The 7,993-nt window shown below is 38.2% G+C and overlaps 1 long non-coding RNA gene across 1 annotated transcript; it reads right to left on the reverse strand.

Moving 5' to 3' along the window:
- Positions 1 to 5,644: 5,644 nt before the first annotated feature.
- LOC118941471 (uncharacterized) lies at positions 5,645 to 7,728 on the reverse strand. Its single transcript, XR_005037707.2, has 2 exons — positions 7,100 to 7,728; positions 5,645 to 6,174 (listed from the first exon to the last, which is right to left on the reverse strand). It is a non-coding gene; the product is annotated as an uncharacterized LOC118941471 (long non-coding RNA).
- Between the last annotated feature and the right edge of the window lie 265 nt (positions 7,729 to 7,993).

Genomic DNA, 7,993 nt, shown 5'->3' on the forward strand with positions numbered 1-7,993 from the left:
TTTTATTTGCTGTTTCACAATGTAACCCATTCAACTTCCGTTTACACGTGGCAAGTCAAATTACAGGTACTTTGGTTGAACGCAGTTCTGAAATCCCACGACACGGCTTGTCTAGTTGTAACTCGAAGGGAGAGGAAAAAGATGCTTGTCTGATTGTATTTTCCCCAGCATTTACATTCATCATTGAATTTACCTACCACTCATTTTGTGGTTCATGAGATGTCTTGAAAGACGTGGGCAAATCAATGTGTTAGATGTGCAGAAACGGAGGTAATATCATGAGATACATGGAATGGAATGGAGACGTACAATTCAGGAATGTCTCGCTGCTCCTTTTTCTTGTTGTTGCAGTCAATTCACTTCCTAAACGCAACACTTCTGGGGACGATAGCATGACAACATATCTTGGTAAACAACTATTTGGTTGTTTGCTTTCCCTGCATCCGTCACATCATTCAATTAAAACATAAAGAATCTAGGCCACAAATGTCCCTCTGTAATACAGGACTTTTGTACAATTATTTATATACTTTCTCTTTTTTTGTTTATAATTTAGTTATTAAAAACTAGGTACCAGTAAATCATATACTTACATGGGTATAACTTTGTATGTGACAAGATGCCATAAAATGTTGTGTGACTACCCTGTCATGTTCAGATACAGCAGTAATTGATTGCCCAGAAGGCACTGCTTCACCACAACAACCAGACTGACTGGTGAGATTGACAACCTTTGACCTTTGAGTTGACTCATGGGATAGTGAACCAGAAGTGTAATCAGAAATGTATTGAATATCTCTTGGTAAGGTTGCTCTCACGGTCACCCTGAGGATATGAGGTGTTGATAATGGACGTCTAGAATGTTTGTGGTACATGCTATATTATTATATAATAGGTGAACTCCAGCATGTTTGGTTACGGTGATATTTATCTAAAGAATTGGCGTCTGACTGTTGTCAGTGCCTCTCCTCTCTGCAGGTCCCCCTGCGCCTCAGATCTCCTCTCTGTCTCCTATGTGGATAAGTGGCTGGCTGCAAAGGCAACGCTGCTCTTTGATATTTCACTCCTCATTTGAATCAGTGGTCGCTTTATTTGACAATGTGCGGTAATTACCTGGGTACATTGCTTGATCGTGTGAACTCCTGCAGATCCGAGGGGGGTTTCGAGAGGTGGGTTGGGGGGGGGACGACGACACATAAACAGAAAGGAGCAGGAAGAAAACAAAACAGGAACAACCATGCCATCTGCATTTGTTAACTTGCATCTTTCATTTTTTTATTTCTCTCTAACAATCGGCTGAGATGTCACGGCTGAGATGTGTGTGAGTTAGGTTAACTGAGACCGGTCGGTTGGTGTGTATTTTCAGATGTACGCCAGCCGGTGATTGTAATCTAGGGGGCCTATGTTGTGTGGTGAGTATCCGAGGTCAGTCAGTGAGGGTTTCCAACGGAAATGTCACCTGGGAACCGCACATCATATGAAATACACAGGACGCTCACTGCATTCAGAGTGGTTAGAGACTGAGAGATCAAACTCTTGGATTCATATGTGACCTTTCACTAGTTACATCATGAAGCCTCTTGAATTTCTTAATAGCTGTTTTAATCACTTCAGGTTGTCATTGGGTGAGCAGTACTGTCAATAGTTTGTTTAAATTGGTTTTATTCCAAAATTATACCTTTAATCAAAATTCTAACAACGCCGTGCTTCTCTGTAGAATCTGTAAGTCTTCACCCGGCTTATGTGAAATTCAAATTAACTACAGAACAATCTAGAATGCAATAAAGAATAGATTCAATGTTATCACACCACAACACCATATCATCAGTTATAAAACACGCTCATTTATTAATTGTATCAAAACCTTAAGGACAGATACAAATATACACAAAGATACCTCAGAATCTTTACAAGCAACACTTGACTTTTGAGCCTGCCATACTACACTTATTTATCAGCATGTAGGGCACTTGAAGTTTACACACATGGGAGAGTAAACAATGATTGCACAGGTGGCTCAACTGGAGATTTAGCATTTAACATGACCCAATAACATTATTACAGATTTTTTTTAGTTAACTAAATGTATTAAATGTTCATATTTGTTATGAAAGCCTATTCAATAGTGTGTATAGAACAACAGACTAGTGTTTCTCCTCATTTGACTTTCATCTCTAGTCAGTCTTTCACTTTAGCCGACCTAGACTAAATGTAATGCAGCTGTAACCTATATGACTGGAACTCCCCACCCTGGTGGAAACAACCCCTCCTGCCCCTTTTCCAGTTCAACTACACTCCTATTGTACAACATAAAGCATCTCACGAATTTCACAAAGTAGCAGGGCAATAGGCTAGTATATGACAGCTGAACATACACATTTATCCAAATGAAAACTCCCTCTTATTTAACTGTTCTTATTTACCACTACGCAAACGTCCCATAACAGGTCCATAATTGTTAAGATGTATATACACATAGGGGGGCTATATTCACCTGCCTTTTGATAAGACAATTTGGCGAGTTCAAAAATATTACCACGCACATGAAGACAGAGCCATCTGAAAGTAGCCTACAGTATGTCACTTTCACAACATGTTCCTGTAAAAAAACGATAATTATTAGTGTTGTATTATATTAAAAGTAGAGACTTTTCAACCAAGTAAAAGACAACAAAGCATTTCTGAAGGCTATAACTCGTAACAAACATATATATAAAATAGCATTGAACAATTTCAAGAAGAAAACTTTGCTAACCATTTACTTGTTACGCAAAGGGTGCATTACGTGGATGGCCTATTCTCACATTTGAAGACAATTGTAGGTCTGCAAGTAGCTTTAAATACATAGTGGGGTTTTCGTGTAGTGTCAGAAGCTTGCGTTAAGATAAGATATGGTTATCTGTTTAGTTGGATGCTTGTCTGACAGACATTCCAAGGTTTAAAGCTGCATGCCTAATTATGAATCTTGACACGTCTGCCATCAAGGCTGGCATAAAAACATCTCCAATTGTCCAGAGGGCAACCGAACACATTCTATTTGCGTTCTTGATTATTCTGTCCAATTGAATTCAATTCCGGGGCATGATGCAAGCATGAAAATGTAACACTTAAATTGTTCCCCTCTGTACTGGACAAACAACTCAAGGGTGGAATTTATGTTAAGTTTAAAGTGGAGAGGGGAATTAATACAATTTAATAACGGTTTAAATGGACGGGGTAGTTTCTTTGGTGCCTAAAGCCATGTTCCCCTTTGATCAGCGAGGGAGGGCGACTTTATTGGACATGTTTCTATTTCCAAATCCGCATAACACGCAACGATGCATGTATTTCCTATTATGTAGATAAGGAAGAGAGCGTTTGATATGTAATAAAGGTGGGCCCATAGCCTACTGCCTCTTTAAGCCCCTTAAGTCTGAGAAATGATGAGCGACAGAGGCACCGCGAGAGGGTCAGCGCTATTAACTTCTCGGTTTCTCGGGCTCCACTTAAACTTCTCTCTATTACATGTCGTAATGTGGCGCGATGGGCCCTTTACGTGTCCACCTCCTCAATCCCAAAATAAAAATGCATACCTGCCCCCCAAAGTGCTCGGTAAAATGATAGTCTAGCTACACATTTCTTTAGATTTGCTCAGACAGTTCGATACGAAGGGGACAAGGACAAATGATTAGGCTATAGTTAGGCTACTCTTGCACACCCAGTGTTTCGCGATAAACACACAATACAAGCCCCTCAGCAGCATTTGATGCATATGACCGTATTCCTCGCCACGGTCACTAATCTCGCCATGCCTGACTGAAACCGTGCTACTTCGGGAGGGATGTTCCTTCAGCTCTCGGTAATGATCCAGACAACTGTGGAAAAAGTATGATAGCATGTTCTTGCAAGAAAACCTCCGTGTCCTTATGCTAAATTGTGGTTGGTTTTGAAATTCGTTTCGGAGAATTCAAAACAGTATGACAAAACATTAACAAATTTATATTGACCTTTAAACATAACCAAATTTCTATTGACCTTGGGGGATTCTATTATATCATCATGGAAATAATAGAGTGAGGCAACATTAATCTATTTGGACGATATCGACCGGGAATAAATAATAGATTGCTGAAACATTCTAAAATATCTTTATTTCACGAAATATGACATTAATTCAAACGTGTTTATGTCCAAATAAATCAGACATATTTTTATGATTTATAATTAGATTGAAGCTGATTGCTTGTGATTTTGATATTAATTTGAATTAACAGCACTGTCAAATATTAGGCCTACATTAACGGATTGTAACAGTAATAATAACAGACAAATAATAATAATAACAATAATATAATATAATATACCGATCTTCATGTGTCATTTTTAATTACACCAGTTATCTATTTCGCAGGAGCTTTCATGTACAGAAAAACACCTTTGAGTAATTGCACTGAGGGATGAATGGCCTGCGTACCAGTAAATTCCTTTACATTAATTGAGCCAGAAACCATAACTAATGATGGTCCCAACTGCCTCACTGGGTTTTTCTATTTACTCCTAATCTTTGGACGAATAGTACAATTTTGGTTACCGTTATTTTGATATTACACAGCACCCTGCGTGGTTCACATTTCACTCAGAAAAATTGTTTGTTGGGATACAAATTATGCTTGATATATTGATAACATAGGCATTCGAATCCATTCTCTCCTCACAAAATATTTTTAAAATAGGCCTATTTTCCACTGTAAAATGTATTAAATTGCACTTTAAAAACATATATGGTTCACATAATAATGAATTCATTATGATCACAATTTATAATGCATATTTTTCGTTGTCACGCAAATTAGATTTTTCCTAAAGATTACCTATTTTTTTCTTAATTATTAATAGTGGCGCGATTCAACGTTTGGCGTTTGTTCAATCCGCCAGATGTCGCTAGAGGAATGCATATTTTACGCATTAGGCATGCTAAGTGTCTTTGAGACAGATCCCAAGGATTTTCAAGGGAGAACGCCACAGTTACATTTTGTGTAGCTCCCCACCCCACCCCCTCTCTCTCTCACCCTCCTCAGACACCAGAATCTGAGAATCGATAGAGGGGAAATACGGCTTAGGAACTGAAGAATTTACAGTTAGTCGCGAAACTTTGACAAGTATTTGAGTTGCTCATTCCACTTTCTGGGACCCTAGTCACATTTCACGTGGGGTCAGAAAGAGTTCAGCCTGGTGAGGTAATGCCGTATGTGTTGCATGAGGAAAACATTGACAGGGCTACGTATAAACAAAAAAAACTTCACTGTAGATTATGTAAACACTGAGATAAACAAACCTATATAAATGAATAGTTAGTTAATCACTAGATTTTAACATATACATTCGAGTATTGATATTGTCTGAACATCAATTGAACAAAAGCCTACTATAAAACTTCAGAAAATAACCAGACATTAAATATACCTGAACGCAATTCAGAATTATCTTTGTATTGACCTTAAGGTTACTGAAAGTGTTGGTTTTCTGTCCCCTTCAGAAAAGTCTATGATCTACTCTTATCTGTGGGCTTTCTATAGCCAACATTAGCTTTTCCTATTTGCATAATCTCAAATACTAAGGCGGGCCAACTCAGAACAAAGTAACAAACAAGATTAGGCCGATGTTATTTGTTCCTGTGGTTAAGCAGCGATTGTTTCTAAAGAAGTATTTAAGGTCACTAAGAGGATTTAAACCCCGATTCGTATCAGTGACCTTTTTGAAGGAATTAAATCAAGAAAATATTTCTCCATATTAAGCAACATATAGGCTACCAGGCTACTTTAGAGGAAGCCATGGCAAAGTGGAGATATTGGTGTCTGTTTTGAAATGGGAGTTTGGGGGTTACTTCTTTTACAGTAGGTGCACTTTTAGGATGTGACACCGAGTGGATCTTTAGCCTCGTGATTGTCTCAGTAGTGTTTTCCTTGAAATGGATCCGCTGTCCCCTAATGAATCCAAACGCAGCTGGCCATGTCCCACACGGACACCGAGAGCTTTAACCCTAAACTGACCTCAATTTGACACCACCAGATGAAATTTTACCGCCTGTTAATGCCATCTTCTGCAGAAGAGACGGATCCGCATGTTGACGGAGATGCACTTCTACTTGAACACAGATTTTGTTCATATGTATCCTTATCCATATGAGTCCTCAACCTGAAAAGTCACACAATGGGAAATCCACTTATTGAAAATGTAGTGCTAAACATAATGGAAACTTGGGCATGATATGGGACACTTGAAAGGTCTTGGTTTGCAAACACTTGCATGTTTCCAAAACCATGAGAACATGCTTTAGGTATCCTCCATTTAATCTAGGCTATGTTCTAGGTTTTATAAGGCTAATTTAATCGTATTATTAAATATGAATTATAATTATATTAAGACTATTAATTATTAAGATTGAAATACAATATCCAGAACGAGGATTTAGAGTGTATAAAAGTGTATTTATTGCCATAAATAAAATATAATGTCTCACTAACAGGATTCCGATTGATTTGATGTTATTCAGATTTATGTTAGATTTGAATGCTGATAGAGGCTATATTTTGGATTCACCATTGCATTGCATTGCATTGTAATGAATAGCATGTACTTAGTTTGTACCAAGAACTATAAGTAAAATACCTCTAATAAACTTCATAAACATTTAACATATTGTGTTATATACATTACATCAAATTCACAACTTTTGAATGTTCAAAAGGTTGAGGTGCATTTTGGAAGAAAAGGCTATTTCATATATCACCACCTCAAGTTTCACAAGCTCTTCGAATGTGTACATCCCCCGCCTTTAAGACCAAAATATTATATACAAGATAAAATATTTGTTTAAAAAAACAGTGTATACGATTTTGACCGTATAACGTAAAAATGTGCCACATTTTACTTATCCAACGTTAAAACATTTTACTTACATTTTTGGGGATTGGATGGCTCTAATGCGACTGAATCATTTTCTACATTCACAGAATAGGCCTAATCATATCAGCTACTTAGTCTGACTTTCCACAACTGCACTGTTGGAGAACCTTCCGTTTTACGAGACACAACAAAGGACATAATATGATTCACTTACCATGTTTGTCCGGAAGAAAAACGCTAGGGTTAGTGTACAGGTCATAGTGCACGATATCATTATAAGCAGTCGGGCTAATATCAAAAACCCATGTCTTCAAAAGCTCACGCATCCAGCCCCTGGTTCTGTTCACAGAATGTAACATCGGTCAGAGGTATTTGGAGACGATGCATGCCGCTCTGCGCATAACACTGTAGTTCCTTCTCGGGCTATTGCACGTTGAACTGTCCACACAGCCGTTCGTCAACCCTGCAGTCCTACTTTTTCTTGTAGGGCTTCCCACCCCCTTATGCCAACAAACATAATTGTTGTCACAGTCCTTCATTTTAAAAATATTTTTCAATTGCTATTTCTATTGTCATCCCAAGCAACCGTATGGCGCGTTTGTTTGTTGGGAGTATATTGACCTTACAGCTGAATCCAACCCACTAGCTCATTCAACCTATGAATGGTTAATTTCGACAACCACCAAAAATGTCACCGAGCCATAAATGTATCAATTTATGTGAAAACATATCAATTTAACGATTATGCCATCTGCGCAAAAGTGTATATTATCATTGATGGAGCTAAATATTAAAAGGGATAGATGGCCTGTTTCGGTTTTGTGCGTAAAAAAGCTTGGGCTCAGGGAAAAAGGGCTATAGCCTCAGCGCAATCGATGGCCGGAGCGTTGCTCCTCCTCTAAACTTCAAACTCAAGACATGATTGATGATCTTGGGGAGCTTTGATAATTGACTACTCTGAGGTAAGGCACGGATTTCTATCTAGAGAGGGGATTGGACGAGAGAAACATACAAAATGACTTTCTCTACAAAAGCTTTTTCTTTTTGGAAAAGTTCATTCTGGACTGAGAAGGGGTGCGCCATATCGTTTAATTTGCTAAACAGCCCC

The sequence above is a fragment of the Oncorhynchus mykiss genome, chromosome 19 (genome assembly GCF_057628025.1).
Source record: "Oncorhynchus mykiss isolate SJ-2025 chromosome 19, ASM5762802v1, whole genome shotgun sequence".
Taxonomy (NCBI): Eukaryota; Metazoa; Chordata; class Actinopteri; order Salmoniformes; family Salmonidae; genus Oncorhynchus; species Oncorhynchus mykiss.